General features: G+C 37.7%; 1 protein-coding gene across 8 annotated transcripts in view; it reads left to right on the top strand.

The window, feature by feature from the left end:
* The window catches only part of LOC124275423 (choline transporter-like protein 1), a 233,797-nt gene that overhangs the window by 138,004 nt on the left and 76,434 nt on the right, over positions 1-19,359 (top strand). For all 8 annotated transcript variants that reach the window (XM_046710985.1, XM_046710984.1, XM_046710987.1 and 5 more), the window contains one exon: positions 6,202-6,322. The gene's annotated coding sequence lies outside the window, so the exon portion shown is untranslated. The remainder of the gene's footprint in view (positions 1-6,201; positions 6,323-19,359) is intronic.

The raw sequence follows: 19,359 nt of genomic DNA, 5'->3' as shown, positions 1-19,359 counted from the left end.
GACATTTAATAATGTTATAATAAATTCTGATGGAAAAATCTGAAATAGAATATTGACGTAAACTTGGTGAATTGATGAGTTGTTAACAAACTATTTGAAGATTTGAAAGTTTGAAAAGTTATTAAAGCTGAAATAACACAATGGTAAATATTTTCACTTTTTTTACAGTTTGATTTTTGGTAATCTTACTGAATATATGATTTTAAACTGGTGAATATTATAGCTTCTAAATTAACATATAAATCTATTTCATATCTATAAATCATATCCTTTCGCTGTCAAGCGTCGATCAATTTACTAGGTTACTGATGAACTGATACACAGTATAATCACTGATCTAATTTGTTCAGCTCAGAAAGTGGCTAAATCCCTTTGATAAGGTTATTTGCTTGATGATCAGAGGTATTCCTATCTGGGATAATGATTTGAATGTCAATATTTCATTGACTAATCCACACATTTATGACTTTCCATGGTTAGTGTATAAATTAGGTATGAACAGTGTCATGGAAAGTAATACGTTATTTGGTATTTGATCAGAAAGGATGATCCGGTTGGTGTTTGTTAATTATGTTAGAAAGCCTTGGTAATAGACCTGTGTCTGTGCAGGAAAGATATGGTGTTGTGATGTGTATCGGAGGAGCATCTGTGGGCAGCATCCGTGGCTAGTTGGGGAGTGGGTGGTGTGGCTGCTTGTCACTATGTCGAGGTACACGGAAGTTTGTTTGTGTCTTTATGAGGTTTATGGTAGTGAGTGGGTTGAGTTTTACGCCACTTAATAGTAATAATAATAATAATAATAATGTGTGCATTTATATAGCGCCAAACTCCACACTAGGTATGCTCATAGCGCTAACAATCAAAGCATAGCAAGCTGCCTGTTAGACGCTAGCAGGTTATTCCACCAGGTACCCATTTTCTGCAATATTCCAGCAATATCACAGCAGGAGGGTTATGGTACAACCTTGACGTAAAGTTACTCTTCTTGTGGCTTTTGTAACTTTTGCTGTACAGTTAATTTCTTGTGATGTAAATATGACCTTGTGGATCTATTACCTCTTCTCTTCTTTAGGCTTGTAAACTCCGCCATTCATTTTGTCTTTTTATCTGGAGCCCTCCTCATTCATTTTTGAATAACCTCCATCATGCATACACATATGACATAGGCGGATCTAGAGGGCGGGCGCAGAGTGCGCACCCCCCACCCTCCCTTTTGTCCTAAAATTATATTAAATGACCATTGAAACGCTCGTGAAAATGAAGTGTGCACCCCTTTCTCAATAGTGTGCACCCCCTTTCTCAAAAGCTGTATCCACCCCTTGTATGATCTCTTGCATACACACATACACACATGCCCTCACACACACATACCCTCACACATGCAAGCACACTTCAGGTGGTTAAGCTTGTGTCAGTCTGCACCCCAACAACATCAGAAAACAGCACCAGATGCAGTTCGTCTGTAAACTGATGTCTGGGGTCTCAATAACACATTCACACTCATCTTTCATCAAATGAATACTTTGGTAAAAAATATCTGCCCTTTTCCACTTCCCTATAATAGATAACATAAAGCCAGATCTATTAAAGAAAGTTGAAAACTTCAGCTTCAACAAGAAAATTTAATATGACACTTGAAAAGTGAGCTATTTCAAATATTTGATATGAAAATTAATCCCAAACCAATTTATTACAGAGCATCTTGGCTGTGGTCCATCTTAGGGCAGAACACTTGTATAATTAACTGTTCATTGTTCAGCCAAATATGTCTTCCTTCCTGATGGTTAAGTCCGCAGCCAGGGGCGCAGATTTGTCCCAGGAAGGATTCAACCCCAATCTGTGTTTTTAAGGACCCTACATCCATCTTTGGCTAAAAGAGGAAGAAAGATTCAAATTGAACTTTCTATCACAAACCCTGCTTTCCCCTGCAGGAATGAAGAGAATGGTGATAATTTGGCATCATTACGAGTTGCAAGGCAAAATATCAAAATGGGCGAAATCCTGATTCAGAAGAACTGGCGATGTATTGATCGAGGAGAGACATAGTTTTTCAGCTCAGGAGCACTGGACATGTGAAGGACCTTGTCAAAAGAAAAGTCCTTTGTGTGAGAGGAAGTCTTCATTGTATATTTCTGTTATATCCGTCTGTTGTCATATACTTCATATTCACCTATTGTATATATCTGTTATATCCGTATTGTCATATACTTCATATTCACCTATTGTCATATCTATTATATCCATCTGCACACATCTGTTATATATGTCTGTGGCCAGTAATTGTTTCAGACAGGACATTATTGCCTAAGCTGGAAGCTAGTAATGAATGGCTATGAAATGTTGGGAGATGTAGATGTTTGTGGAGACATCCATTTTGGTCAAATTGAGTGATGGGACTTGTTAGATTCTGAAATAAGGAACTGGTTCTGTTCGGTTCCATGGTTGGAGTTCTTGAGAGTCCAAGGAAGTAATTTGTGCCATTTATACTGCAATCGGTGAAAGTCTTGCCTGGAGCTAATTGGCTAGGAAGGTGATTTGTCACAAAGCTTTCAAGACACTATATGGGAAGTTCCATGTGTGTTTCATCTTCCCTGTACGTACAAGGGGCTGATATTATTGCTATATGGCATTGTATGATATAAATGGTTGCCAGTTATCAGAATGACTCCTGATTTCTATATCAAAATTTAAGTGTTATTCATCTACACGAGTGGGCTGTATGTTTATGTGCTGCGATTCGCTGTGTGTTTGGCATGTCAGAAACCTTTGGTTGTGAGTTTGAATCCTGGTTTTGCCTAGTTATGTTCCTCGGTTTGTCAGCTGGATAACGTTGGTTGTGTCCGGCACCCGCATCACTAAGCTTTCCTCCCACATTAGGGGCGGTAGGGTAGCCTAGTGGTTAAAGCGTTCGCTTGTCACCCCGAAAACCCGGGTTGATTCCCCACATGGGTAGAATGTGTGAGGCCCATTTCTGGTGTCCCCAGCTGTGATGTTACTGGAATACCCCTAAAAGCAGCATAAAACTTCACTCACTCACTCCTCCCATATTAACCTTATATGCCATGATATATCAGAACACTACTGAAGTCCACTCACTCACTCAGTGTCTGTCATTTTGTATCATATTAGTTCAGTGTCAAAATAGTCATACTTAGCCAAGCAAAATGCTTATTGTAAGCACAAGCTTTGATCTACCAAAGTGCATGACACAGGTATGTTTTTGGTGTCATTTATCTGCATATATGCATATATGAAGTTGAATGCATGACTTTATGTAATTGGTGGGCACAGGCTTGAATAGGTCTTGAAACAGAATTTGACTTGAAAATTCCTTGAACTTGTTGAGGACAAATCTGTAAAGTTGGGATGTATTTGTGTGATAAGTTTTTAAGAATGCGTGACAAACTACTGACCTTCAGTTCAGGAATGCAATTGCCATTTTGCTGTTTGCTTCAAGAATGAATGTAACTAAATTTTGACAATTTCTTCTCGGACATACTTGAGATAGTCGTGGAGTGGGTGTACACACTCTGTATCCTGGTAGGTGTGGTCTCATTATTTCATCACATTTTTTAGTGCAGAGCTAATTGAAAACTTGCTGATTTTCTTCTTCATAATTAAATTTTACACATCTTACATGTAAAATTTCAATGAACATTCCACAGATTTTGCACACAATCTTCACAGCTTTTATTCAATATTGATAGAAATTCATCATGTTGCCACGGCAACAGTCACATTTTTGGAAATTCAAATTAGTTCTGACAATCACATCATTCAATTAATTTCAATTATGTTTCTAATTTGACAATATTTTCAGCATTTTTAGTCATCAAGGGATATTTTACTTAAATCCTTTTACACACACGTTGATGAAAATTGAATATCAGTTTAAAAATGTAATTCAGCTTTAACAAAAAATCAGTTTGGATAGAGACTTTGAAATCTTTTGTTTTGTCACCAACTCTCTGTCATCTTGCAAATATGATTTTTCTGATTGAATCTTCAAGAAAATCAGAGTTGTAACTTGACATTTCTTTTAAAAAATCTAATATAATATGTCAGGTTCAGTTGAGAGTTTGTTTGATAAAAATAAGTGGGGATTTGGAATTATTTTATTATAAATCCATCAGTGCATCAGATATTTTGATGTTCCCAAGAATTCACAATTCCACACATTTTCATGTCGACAATCTATTCAGTCGGAAGCAGTGGACCCTTTAAGCTCTACAGGGTGAAGGTAAATGTTAGCGGTGGTAGAATTCTTAAATAAGACCTCTCTAATCTACAGCACATCCTACTTTTTCCAACCATGCCAAATATAGCTTCCCCACTCAGCATGATTGGAACGCAATCAGCAAGTGCTAATGAGGTTGACAATTTAGGACAATTTTTTGGATCTAATGAACGCAATAAGGTAGCATTTTGCGTAATCAGTTCGTCAGCCCGCCGCAGAAATACAAGCCTAGTATCGGGCAAATGTCCGTAATGAACACAACCGTTCATTAGTGAGTCGTCAGTTTCATCTTGAATTCGATCCACCATGTTCATTTCATCGGCACCTTTCATTAGTGTACCTGAGATCGCACGGCAGTACGAGTGCATTGTGAGTAATCAGTCCCGAATCAATAGTCAAATGTCAACATGCGTACCACTGTCCAATTAAAGACGACCCTTTGGCTCCTCTTCAGACCCAAGGAGGCTGAGAAGAAATTTCAAATTCATGGCATCAGTCTAGAATGAAATGTGTGTCTTCAGCGTAGGTTGTAATAGACAAGAACACCATGAGATAATATGGCTCATTAAAGTGTGGACTCTAGGCTCTGGTTCTTGGTAAAGATGATGACCTCGTCTTTAAGGACCATTTAGGTTGAAGCAGCACATACAAGAGTTTGGTCAAGATTGACTGCGATTGACTCATTAATATTTATTCACTGATAACTGCAAAATGTATTATCTTTTATGTATTGAACAAAAAGTCGGGGATCAGGATGATAATAAATGGTTTTTTTTGTAGTGGAGTCCGAACACGCAAGTTTCATAAAATAAAACAAATACAAATTCTGATCTTAACATTTTTTCCCCGATATGTTATGTGGTGAAAATGATGCTATTTGTAATAAACCTTCTGCTGTTTGATTAAATTCTCATTGATATGGTGAACAAATGATTGATAGTGTGAGCATCGATATAAACAGTTAGTTTTGTTTCTTCATTAACAGGTAATTTTGAGAAATTAAATTGGTTATCAGAAAAGATGTAAAATACATCTGCAAGAATGTTTTTAAGTGATCGCTTTTAAGTATGGTAAGAAGATTGACAACTCAAAGGAACATTTCAGAGTCATAGTTAGTTTCCTTTTTATAACAATCAAATTTTTGGCTTTCGTGTAATTCCAATTTCTTACCAGGATTCTGTAGTGGTTGTGAAACCTTGTATTTAATGGATACATGATATCTAGGTGTTTTTTTTTTAGAAGCAGTCTTAACGAATTATGCAAATTAACACGTGTTGTTTACAAGTATGAGATACGACCCACTTGGAGAGGTTAATTGCAGATTAGCTGTATGTGAAACATTGATACTGTCATCAGAGAGTCGCTGTGGTTGTTTTGAGTGCATATTACAGTTCACAGTTTAATGAAGACGAACCATTCCAGTGTTTACCCTGTAGTATTGTAAATACACAAACTCAGCTATTAAAATAGTGTTTCAGAACATGCTTTGTACAAAAACAATTTTCTCCTGTCTAAGCTTTTAGATCCAATTTGTGAATCAATTTATGATGTCCACACCATCGTAGGTGCAAAGGGTGTTTCAGTTCACAGGATGGAAAATTTAATGTTGGAAACGTGGAGCTTTTAGTGATGTTATTGCAACACATCAAATTGAGTAAAAATATTTTATTTTCTGGTCAAGTACAACAACGACGTTGTCATTGACAACACTTCCTACCTGTTATAGCATAGAAGCAACATACCCAGTCATCTTTCTGCATCATCGCCAATATCAAAAATAGCCATGTTGGTTTCATGAAGCACTGGTGTTATACATTGTTGTAAATGACTTAATTAGCACAGTTTACCATTAAACATGGACGCTATTGACATTGTAGAGATGTAAACACTCATTTCATTTTTCAGCTATATCTTTGATTTTTCCCTCGGCTTATCTGAATTAATGTCTTTCTTTGTTTAAACAGTCTACTATGACACTTCATTAGCGGCGTACTTGTCGACCCATTCCACGCTCATTTCACGGAATCAATAACGACAATCATACTCGACTGCCGACACTGTTTGATCATCTCTACACCCAAGTCAGTAAGTATTGTCTTTACTTCTGTAAGAACACTGTGGTCATATGTCGAAAAGCTGTTTGACGAGAATCCACAGATGGGCTATCAAGGCCAAAGAGTGCTGTTGAGAAGGATTCTTCATGCATGCCAAGTAGTAGCGGAGCATTGGTATTTTCATGTTGCCGGTCTCGTGTGTTGAAACCTGTTACAGAAATAGATACTGTGACTGTATTGACTTGTTCATCAACTGCGTTATATAAACAATAGATCTCTCCAGATATACCCTTGTCTGTAAATATTCTAGTTTTGTCAATCAATTCTTCTCACAAACCTTGATTTTCTCATAACTTGAAAGATGGTTAGGATGTTCTGTTTTAGAGATGGAAATATTTTACTTCAAATACCCGACCCCAATTAAATCATAGCCACAAATACCATATTTTGGTGGTCATCACTCTGTAAAATCCTTCAGATGTCCTCGTCATTGTCAGCCATCGTCAGGGAAACCCTATCTAACAATGAAGAGGACATTATGTTATATGACGGAGGAAATATTCTTAGAATTGTGTACATTCTGTTAATACCTCCATCAAGCAGCTATACAAGTGTGGAGTCTTGAGGCAAAATTGCCATGAGTTAATGTTCCTTTTTATTATTTGTTAATGAAATTTCACTTTAAAATAAAAAAACAAATTTGAACACAACTTGATGAATTGATGAACAGACTAAAACCGCAAGGGCTGTGTTTTTATGGTCCAGGTCTTTTCTACATTAGACATCAAAGGACAATAGGTATCTCAAGCAAGAGATAAAACCCTGTCTGCAACTGATGCTCGTAGAGCAGGTTCATGCTCAGTTCATCTATCTACATATCATGCCGTGCTATAGGTGGAATCATGTTCCGACTTCATTGTCGGGGAAAACACTCATCTTGCAGCGGGACACAGGTGCGTCAGTGGTCTTATTACAACCTACTGCAGAGTTGTGTCCCCTTCTGTCAAGGTACCCAGGCTGTTGGTACGAACTCCATGATATATCCCTGATTTATGATCATTGGTTTAGTAGAACCTTGTTACTTGTGGTGCTTTCAAGGTTAGAACTGGTTCCTGGCTACCTATTGCGGTCGTATGAGACGACGTGTTGGTTCGATGTTCTGACATTTTGACTTGTGTTAAAATTTAATAAATTGTTTATCTGTAATCAAATAAGTGTTTTAAAAAAACCCTATATATTCTGTAATACCATCATGAAAACTGTACAATCTTACATGTAAACCATCCCGCCATCCTATGTACTCTTAACTGGATATTTTACTACTTTTGTGAGTATCCCAACCTGAGCATAATGTTGTGTTGATGGAGTCTGTACGTACCCTTAAGCTTGGAATCATTGGTTGTTCATGATATCAGTCACTGGGAGTCTGTTTCAGTGTGGATTACTTACTCCTTTTATGATTACATGCTAGTTTTACCTTATTTGTGATGCTCTAGTATTTTTACTGTTCATCATTAACAGGTTTTCATTTTTTAAATTGATTGATCTTTAATATGATAATTAAATTGCTCTCGTCACAATATGGCTGAAATATTGCTGATGTGGCGATAAATATTAACTCACTCACTCATTTGCTCGCCCGCTCGCTATCTCACTCACTCACTGGATTACTTACATCATCTAGCTTGGATATTGGTGAGTGTCCCCCGCCGTGATGTTGCTGGAATATTGCTGAAAGCGGCGTTAAACCAAACTCAGTCAGTCAGTCAGTCTTGAAGCAGACTGATCTATTTGATAAGCCATATGTTGATACTGTTACAACAGACATTTCCAATTCATTCACTCATTCATCTGAAAATTTGATCAGCGTTATGCTTTTACTTGATGAATATTTAGAAGTATATGACTGTACACGCTCCTGGCTTCTGTTAAATTACAACAAGAATTCTTTGACTTTTAATATTGGACTCTGGAGGCTCTTAATAAGATGCTGCCACATGTTACCCTCTGTGATGACATTTATCAGATGTATGCCTTTGGCAGTGACATTATCATTATAAATTTGAGAAACCTGAAGAGATATTTTTAATCTACTTACTTTTTGATTTAAAGGTGAAACATATAGGTATATGTTTATGAACTTTGATGAGGATAAAATTCAAGCTTTGATTTGGATGTCACTTATTGTGAGCATTCCAGACCAACAGTGATCATTGAATAACCAGTGTCACATTAGCCTGAACACACCACTATCACAATCACCATCAGCATCACCACAAGCACACCATCACCACCACCTGTGAGCATCACCACTGGACCAACACCAACATTAACACCACCAGTAGCCAAGTCTTTGTGAGGAATTGATTCTTTGGTTGACAAAATGGTCAACATCTTTCAAGAGTGAGTGAGTTTAGTTTTACGCTGCCCTCAGCAATATTCCAGCTATATGGCGGTTATCTGTAAATAATCGAGTCTGGACCAGACAGTGATGACAGCAATCAACAGCATGAGCATCGATTCTGCGCGAATTGGAAACCGATGACATGTGTCAACCAAGTCAGTGGGCCTGACCACCCGATCCCGTTAGTCGCCTCTTACGACAAGCATGGGTTACTGAAGATCAATTCTTCACGGGTACATCTTTCATGAGGAGGTCTCACTCCACTTTTGCTTCTTGAGCTTATATGTCATGGCCTGCTCGTTTTGGAATACTTCATTGTCTGTAAACATCTTCTTAGAAACTGCTGGACCAATTATTCAGCCATTATGTTTCAATTGTAAAATCATTTTGGGGAGTGTTGCTTTACATGACAAGCAACCATATCTAATGACAAGCCTGTGGTGTTGGGAGGGTACCCAGACTAACATGGGGGTACCAAGACTAACATAGAAGGGTACCCAACTAACAGAGGAGGTACCCAGACTAGCACAGGAAGGTACCCAGACTAACATAAGGAGGGTACCCAGACTAGCATAACAGGTATCCAGACTAGCATAGGGCTACCCGGACTAACATAGGAGGGTACCCAACTAACAGAGGAGGGTACCCAGACTAACAAAGGGGGGTACCCAGTTCTAACTGCTCTCTCTGTATTCTTCACCATCCACAGTCAACTAGAACCATCATGAATTTGTCTGAAAGAGCTAGAGAATACTGGGAATTACCATTGCAATATGAATCCTTCCATGGATTTGACTGCTCTTTTAAAATTAGCATTCAACTGATTTTCTGGTTTCCCATTTCGCGGCACACTGGAGTTGGCTGGGATAAATACCACAGAACTGTTGCAATATAATGTCTTCAACTTTCTTAAAGGGGTGAAAGTTTGTTTACATTGGCTTTGCATGTTGTCTTTCATTGCCAATGTATTTTGAAACACAATCTGCCTCAAGTGTGTGGAATTGATGCAGGTTCATCACTTAAATCTGTATTTTTAGAAATAACTGTAAACATGCAAACTGTGTGGTATTTTTCTAACAGTTTGATTGAGCATTTGTCCTCATGGTTTAACAATTTACATTGTTCAGTGAAGAGGGCATATTTATTAAGAATTTGAGAAGTTTTTCGCAAGACACCTACGGCATTTGAAGACATTTTCCTGTTTTGATCAGCATTTGATTGGACATTTTTTATTAATACTGACTTTGAAGAATTTTGTCAATCAGTCTGTGTCATAGAAACGAAATAGTCTGGTAACCTGAAGAAAGTTTTACAATTGAGGATTCTTTGTGTATATGGAATAACATACTGCGATGTCATTTCACAAAGTTTGTAACTTTCTGTTATATGACTGGCTTATTACTGATGAGCATATTTTAAGCCAAGATTGTGAACTATTAACAGGAATAATGAAAGAAGTAATTTCCAGGAAGAAATGAGTCTCCTGATCCTGATAATAAAGCACGAAAGTTCCGTCACCTGTCGAGCTTCGTTTGAGGAACGTCTGCATATTTTGTCTTTTTCTAATCAAATGTGGGTTTCGGCACATGATAAACGTAGTGGTATTTGCATCAAAAGTTAATTAACACTGACAGATCAATAATGAACAGGTATTTCTGATCGCATACCTGTCCAAGTGTATTTACATACAGGACAATACTCGGGGCTTGGAGGCAATCATGGCCGGAAAGGCGGAATTGTCCCTCCGATGAGTTCCATGTGTGTGCGTTGGACTCATCAAAACTGGCGTTTGTTGTCCAGTGAACGGGTTTCTGTGTGTGTGCATTACCACGCTCTAACAACAAATATTGCCTAAGCGCCGTATTAGACATGTAAATGGTTCGTCCTGCATATATTGATTATAAACAAGTAGGAGATGGAAAGCTCCTAATGATAAACCATTATGATCCTTAAGCTCGGATTCAGCGCCAAAATTAACGCGACATTTACAAGCAAAGCACCACTATTTTCTAATCGGCTTTGGGAAACAGGAAGCTTTTATTCCATCACAACAAAAGCTATCGTCTCCCGAAGTCATGTGCTTCATTGTTTTCAGAGTGAATTTCTCGTTAATTGACCATTTCATGAAAGTGATGGTTTAAAAGGGCGCCAACCCATTGACGCCCAGCAGAGCAAATCAGGTGTTTATAGATCTCATCTCAAACTTCGGTCTGTCACTAGTGATGAGCGAACATACATTTCTTTCGCCCCGCCTTCAGTGAATTATTAATTCCTTCAGGTAATTTCACAGGCTGGTCCCATTGCTGCCATAATCTTTGAAAACACTTTAATCTTTAAAGTGTGGACAAAAGCTTCTGTGCATGCAGTGAACTGATAACAGAATCTGAATTAAACCATTGTGAAAATTATTTTTCAAAGAATAATGTACACATGAAGTTATTATGTTCATGATTAAATCTGTAATTTGTACAAACATACCCCAAGATGTGATTATTCTTGATAATGGATTGATAGAATCAAATATCCCAGAAAGAAATGAGTAAATATAATGACAAGAAAAAAAATCTGAAATTTTGAATTATTATCCTTGGAAATATTTTTTTCGGAGTTTTGGTGATGGTTTTTGAAGTCACCGTGTTCTTTGTGGAGAGCTTCCAAACTGTTGAGAACATACTAATTGAAACTGTCATAGACAAGTCTAAGTCTGGGAACAACGGTTGGTGTTACTCACGATGTAGATTACCTTCCATTTTTTAGCAAGAAAGTTCTTGATGACTTGACAGTTGTAACATATGTTACATTTGTAATTACATTTTCTCAGTGATTTGACAGTTCATTAAGGTCATTTACAAACAGTACAAAATAATTTTCTTTCAAAAATTATGTTCACAACGGGAAGTAAAATCCCTATGTGTATCAAGGAGACATTAGTGTAAAGGAAATGAGAAATTTTGAGACATTTCTTGTGTAAATAAAGCTATGTACCTTTAACAGTGATAGTTCATAATGAACTTTTTAAAATGAATTCTCTATCATAAGGTTGACATGTCAAACAAGATGCAGAAAGGTAGAAATGTAATTCGATCATGAGGGAAATGATAGCGATTCTAATACCGGGTGCATATTATGAAAAGAGTGTCAGTATTTATGTACTGTGGCTTTATGTTCTCATATTCAATATGTTGTATTGATACAAAGTACAACGTACATGATACCAAGATTCATAGGTCATACAAGCTTGAAAAGGCCAAAAATTTAAAGTTTCCACTTAAAAATTCTGTATGTCAACCTTGGGAGTCTTGAAACGATACAATGTTGTTTTCTTTCTGATCACCAGAAAAAAAGTTTGACGAAAGTGTTACCTGTATATACCGACCTCTTCTACAGTCTGCTTGTTTTGGTCTTCAAAATTCGGTTCGTCTAATATACGGTACCCAAATAGCTTGAAAACACTTGAATTCTCAAAATGTCAAATGCTTGTTAATAGCAGTATTAAGTTTACGATAGGCATTTTTTTGGTTTTGGAAATAAATATTTATGATATACAAACTGCTATTTTGTCTTGTGACCAATATACATATGCACGATTTGAAAACATATTGACTGACTAAGGCTGGCAAAGGCTGAAAACCCAACTAAATCAGCCTTGAAAATGTTGAGTAGGATTATTTTTGGCTGAGAAGACATATTGGGTGTTTTGTGTGAAATGTATCTTGTGGTTCAAGTGTTGACTGAATATAAAGTTTGATGAAGATCAAGATGCCCATTCTTAAAGCGATGCAGATGGATTCCGGATAAGGATTGGTCCCCAGCAAATAATGCTGGTCGTTGGAGGTGACCAAAACATCTTGGAGACTTGGTTGATCTAATCATGCTGTGAGGATGTGGATTCTGAATCATAGGATTGTCTGGTCCCGACTGAATTATTTACTGGTTGACGTTACACAGCTGAGTTATAGTCAGGCATAAGACAAAACACATCAAACTAAACTTGTATGCTTCATACATCCAGTGAAGAAATTTGTACAGCAAATGAAAATTACGTTATTCTGTAATCCCGTGAGTATACATATGAAGCCTTCTGTTGTTCATTTTTTTTAACAAGAATATTTCTTTCTTCATTAGACATATCAAATACTGCGCTGTTTTTCAGACAATATCTGCTGTCTCCTTGCACATCTTTACAATTCTTGTCCAATGCTGTAGTCTCTTGTGCAATTTAAACCAATCCAATCCTTTGTATTTTTCTCGGAGGACATAAGTTGTAAGTATTCAGTGGGCTGATTTCATGAGGGTTAAAAGAGGGTCTTTCTTTATCAATACTGTCACATTTCAGCCACATGGCACCAAGCGTTCTTCCCATAATGCCATTTCCTTCCCTTGCAATTGATCAAAGGTAAGACTTCCTGAGAACTGGAACTTATAGATTTCGTCATCCTTTTGAGCCAGTCTATTTTTTTTTCAATATCCAAAATTGATAAAGATTTTCTTCTTATTTTCATTACATTGGTTTACTTGTCAACAACTTGATACCATTGCTGTGCAGAAAGCTTTGTGGGCTTAGAAAGCTGTTGAAAATTTGAAGTTGGATTAATTTGAAAAAGCGAGAAGGAGAAAAACTGGGCAATGTCTTAATTAAAACCTACAGGTTGTTGTCAGGAGAGTAGTATTTTTTGTTGTAATTTCAACTCTGGGGGAATGAGCAGTAATGGGATCATGGTTAAGAACCTTTTTTTGCATAAAAAGAGCTACATCTTACCAATAATTAAAGGAGGCGAAAATTTGGGTCTTTTTCATTAAAGACACCATTGATGTAGATTTTCCTTTGTCGTAACTTAATTACAACAAGAAAATACTTGGCAGAACAATTATGTGCTTAATTGTTCATACTTCATATGTTTTAGGAGCTGCATGTCATATGTTTTAGGAGCTGCAGTTATGAGCTGTTACTATATTCAGTTTGATTGTCATGTTAGGGTTTCCATCAGAAGAAATCCTCATTTGGATTCTGGGCCCAAATTAGTTTCCTTGCAAGAGGCTCTCGTTAAATGGACATCAGATGGTTAAGATGTGTGACCTAATTGATTGTATGTCAAGGCACCCCGATCACACGGATTACTGTCTGAAGGGAAATAACTCCATTATGGCACATTCGGGTATAGAACCTTCGCAAAGCTGAACTCATTGAGACTAGCTGTTTAGAGTTGTGTTAATTAATGTGAAACTCTATTTCCAAATTACTTTACTGATTTGAAAAAGATTGCAGTTTAAATTATGTAGTATTGTTCATGCCCACTGTTTGAGTTTTCACAGACATTAGGATGGGCACTGCAGGGGAGGTCACAGGTATACAAGAAGGCGTATTCTGTACAACATACGGGAAAAAGCAGAACATCCCCAGCAAAGAGGAATCTATAATGCATTAGCCATTACCTTTCTTTTGAGATTATAAGTACCTTTATAGTTCACATGTTTTTTATCTCCAATTTAACTGCTTTGTAAGGAATAAAATTAATGAATTTTATACAAAAGATTGTCCGACACATCATTTTATATGGATCTGTGAAGATCGGGTTAGAATTGATCTTCAGTTACCCATGCTTTTTTCTGAGATCTAAGATGTGTGGTGTCCCCTACCAACTTCCCTCATAGGTTCAGCAAGGTTATGTTTTCAGACTTGACCGTTGCCCTACCTTTGTGTGGGTTTCACTATGGTGGCTAATGTCTGACACATGCCTCTCTTCAGGCTTTATGCTCACATTAAACTGACATGCTGTGATATAACTGGAATACTGCTCAAAGTGGTGTTAAACCCTACTTACTCACGTGGGACGGTGGGGTAGCCTAGTGGTTAAAGCGTTGGCTTGTCACGCCGAAGACCCGGGTACGATTCCCCACATGGGTACAATGTGTGAAGCCCATTTCTGGTGTCCCCTGCCGTGATGTTGCTGGAATATTGCTAAAAGCGGCGTAAAACCAAAACTCAGTCAGTCAGTCGTAAAAGGCAACTAACGGGATCTGGTGGTCAGGCACGCTGACTTGGTTGACACATGTCATCGGTTCCCAGTTGCGTGGGTCGGCTGTTGATCACTGGATTGTCTGGGCCAGACTTGATTATTTACAGACCGCCGCCATATAGCTGGAATATTACTGAGTGCGGCATAAAACTAAACTCACTCACTCATTTGATATGGTAGCTTTGATTTTGTGTAAAAAGTTTATCAAACCCTAACAGGAAACCTCTTCAGTTATTTACCTCTGTGAATGTCGTACATGGTTCTTTTTCATACTCAGAGCAAATATTTCTGCTTCAGCATTAAAGTGAGTGAGTGAGTGTAGTTTTACACCGCACTGAGCAATATTCCAGCTATATGGTGGCGGTCTGTAAATAATCAAGTCTGGACCAGACAATCCAGTGATCAAAGCATGAGCATCAATCTGCGCAATTGGGAACCGATGACATGTGTCAACCAAGCCAGCGAGCCTTATCACCTGATCCGGTTCAGCATTAAAGCTATATTATCATATGACAAAGTTTTGAGTGATGCCTCTGTACAAGAAGTCCTGTCACCAACCCATGGTATGCCCTCGTCATCCGATAACCCTGTGTCCCCTGCTGTGATATTGCTGGAATATTGCTGAAAGAAGCATAAAACCATATTCACACACTCATTGAAATCACAAGAATGAATATAGTGCCGACAAATTGTAATCTGATTCAGATCAACCAGTGGATCCTTGCAAATCTAAGGGATGCAACTCTGTATCTCAGGTTGTAGCATTATACACTACTTCTCTTAACTCGGCACCTCCCATCACCATTAATGAACCTAGTCTGTACTCAGACTTAGGTTCCAGACAGACTGTAGTTTCAGCTGTGATTATCCTGACTGTATTATTGATATTTATACCAGAGCTTTTAGTCCTAATGTACAATAAATAACATTGTATTGTGAGTAATGAGAATGTAAAAATCTATCATGCAGAAAGAAAAAAATTCTATTTTCCTGTGTATTGTGTAAGGGCTAAAACGTCATTGTATCCTTGAAAGTGACAACAAATGTATTGATCACCGCACAATCTATGCTGGTAATAACATCTGAAAATTAGGGAAAAAAAGTAAGTTTTGCACATTAATGATGTAACTGTATGAGTTAACGCCATCATTTCAAAAAGGAAAAGTCAATAATGGAGCTATTTAGAGATAAAGTCAAATCTTTTGAAATGCATTCTTTGCGGCAACACCCACAGTTTGTGTTTCTATGTTCATTAGGAAAGAGTAATGAACATTTTTTTAACTTTTTTCTCTGAAAAGTAACCGATAAAGTTTGTCTAACTTGGATTTTATGGTTTATACTAATGGTAAATACTGACTTAAACAACGTTAAAATTAGTTCTTACATAATCATTAAGACACAATTTTATACACCAACCTTTTTTATTTGTTGGGTTGTTGTTTAATGATGCACTTGGCAATATTCCAGCTATATGGCGGCAGTATGTAAATAATCGAGTCTGGACCAAACAATCCAGTGATCAAGAACATGAGCATCAATCTTCGTAATTGGGATACGATGACATGTGTCAACCAAGTCAGCAAGCCTGACCACCCGATCCCATTAGTAGCCTCTTACGACAAGCATGGGTTACTGAAGATCAATTCTAATCCGGATCTTCGTGCATCAACGGAAAACACAGGACCAGCAGATTACGGTCTTGCTTGCCAAGGGTGCTGTGGATCTACAGAGCTCATATCTGAGTTTGCCAACTGCTAGAGTCTAATGAAATAAGTATTAGTTTAAATTATAATTCTAAACAATATGTATATAATATCAAAGATGTGCAAACATTCACAATAAATCAAGCAAGTCAATGGTAGGCCAGATTTCCTGGTATCGGAAAAGATTCTCTGGTCTGTTATCAAACAGTTTGACAAAGCAAAACATTAGAACATTTTCTTATCCAAATCAGTGTTTTTGTATCTGACAGATCTCTCTAATGTAAGCAGCAAAGCAGGTCCATATCTGTCATAATTGATGGTCAGTACGACAGTCATGGCAGCTGACCATTTGCAGGCTTCTCTTGTATCTAATCAGGGCTACAGCATTGCTTACATCAGAGAAAACAGCTACGGAGGCACAGAGTAAAACTTTGGGAATTAATGGTTTTCAAAGGATGGTATAGCAAAATGTCACGATTTTCTTTCTTCCAAGGCTGTGGCTGAGCTGAACACCCACCCAGGTGAAAGGATGACCCACTTGTTTTTAAATTGACCCATTGGCCTAGAAGAGAGGGGCAGGGGCATAGGTCAGTAGTTTGTGCGTTCATCTGTCACATATTTGATAATGGTTTGATTCCCCTCAGGGCACAGGGGACCTAGTTGTCTGCAGTATAGCTACTTGCTGATGATTCAGCATGAAGGACAGGATTAAGGACTGATGATTCAGGATTAAGAACTGATGATTCAGGATTAAGGACTGATGATTCAGGATTAAGGACTGATGATTCATGTTGTGATCCTGGCAGTTCTATCTCCACCAGGCCTTGCTTGCGGACCTCATTCATGACCATAGTTTGACAACTGTCTAGCAAATCTTAAGTTAACGTCTAGATTTCTTGAGTGAAGAGATTCTTTTGGCTACTTTCTGTTTGATTTCAAAGACAATACTCTCACGCAGTATCATACACAGCCGTACAGGAACTCGCTCATTCGCTAACTCAAAAATGGTGCTTAAAGAGGATTATAGTGAAACAGGTCTCAAATTCGTGATCTGTAGATCCTTATACAACAGACCTAACAACTCTGTAAAGTGCATGACCGTTGAGACACTAGCTAATTCAAAAGTACCCCCTCATGCACTTTGCATTTGACTGTTCTGTGTGGAGAGATGTATCTTTCAACATATGGGGGTAGGTTGCCCAGACAGTGATGTCTGTCATCTCAGTAATGTCACCCACATGGTACATGGTAACTCTCCATGACCACTGTCGTTTTATTTGGAATTACCTTAGAGAGGCGGTGGGGTAGCCTAGTGGTTAAAGTGTTCCCTTGTCACGCCGATGACCTGGGTTCGATTCCCCACATGTGTACAATGTGTGAAGCCCATTTCCGGTGTCCCCTGCCGTGATATTCCTAGAATATTGCTAAAAGCGGCATAAAACCATGCTCACTCACCGACTCCATTATTAGATGTCACAGGCTTTGTCCTTCTCCCCAAACTAAAACCCACTCACCTATGAACTGATTGACAGACAGACTGACTGACTGATGCTTATGAATTATTTATTGGTAAAATAATTTTCATTATGCACAAAGCCATGGTATAGCGTTGACATGTTATAAATGTTTTTCATGTTGAGAGAGACTTGTTTGATATGCATAGTTGTTTCCTAAAAACCAGCTACATTAAAGTGAGGTTTTTGTTTGAACATGAATTAATATTGTCAGACTGCATTAGTAAATGGTTAATGTATATTTCATACGGTATCAGTTACTCACAAAGAGAGCTTGCAAACAGGTGGTGCATACATATACTGAGAGAAACAAATAAAGGAACACAGGAAAATTCAAGCATTCCTTTAATATTTTCCATTTTTCATCACCAGCTTTGAATAGCGCTGTGGGAGGAAATCTGAGAAAAAAATAAAGGAAGACTGCCATGAATTGGTGTTCCCTTATTTGTTTCCCTCAGTATATATGGCTCTCAAACAAATCTGACCAACAAACTGTCTACCATGTATAACCATCATGGAAAGGGTTTTGTGTCTGTGAAATATCAACGACATTTAGATTTATATAGAAACTGTAACAGTGGCATTCAAGACAGGCACTGCAAGTAATCTGTGACCTGTGCTTCACAATTCCAAGGTTCAGGACCTCTAGCAAGCTGTTATTCAGAGAGATTTGCTAAATTGGGTTGTTCTCAGGCAGAATAACACTTGTATCTGGACACTGCAATTAACTGTGTTGAGTTGGTTCCCTTAAATGTGCCAGGATCCTAAGATTATGGTTATTGATTTGAACTTTGCCTGCAACATCAAAAAGCCACAAATTGAGAGGATAGGTTACTTTATGAGGAAAAGCGGGAGGTCCAAATATGTTTCTAAGGCTTCAAGTCTAATTTTTAACCAAAATAAATGTTCAAAATCACAATATGATAACTGATATTTTAAATGAGCAAGCACTTTTTTAAAGAAGGTAAGCAGTTTTAGATCTTCCTTTTCTTATCCTGTCTCAGAATCTTCAGTTTTGTCCTGTTTTGTCTGATCTAACGCCTTCATTTCATGGTTAATTGAAATCCTTTTTTGTACGTTAATTAATAGCCATTGTTGTTTGCCTTCCCGCTAAACGACACTTTACTTGTTGGATGTTGCATGTCATTTCTTGCTGACTTTTCTTTAGCTGCAGCGTATAAACAGGGCTCTGATAAAGGTTTTTGGGCAATACAAAATAACATCAATCTAGTTGGAACGAGTTGTATTCAGCATGATCGTCAGATGACATGCACATGGAATCGTCAAACTGCGGCGGTTTTCTCGCTCGCACGGAAGTGCTGAACATTCATAAAAGCTAGATTCAAGGTTGGGTTACACTTTTATAGTAACTGTTTCATTATTTTTAACGCTTGAGAGCTCGTTAATAGCTCCTTAATATGGCTTTCTAG

The sequence above is a fragment of the Haliotis rubra genome, unplaced genomic scaffold (genome assembly GCF_003918875.1).
Source record: "Haliotis rubra isolate DU_JTF1 unplaced genomic scaffold, ASM391887v1 Scf2, whole genome shotgun sequence".
Taxonomy (NCBI): Eukaryota; Metazoa; Mollusca; class Gastropoda; order Lepetellida; family Haliotidae; genus Haliotis; species Haliotis rubra.
The sequence above is the reverse complement of the archived record's forward strand: the minus strand, read 5'-3'. Positions and strand labels throughout refer to the sequence as shown.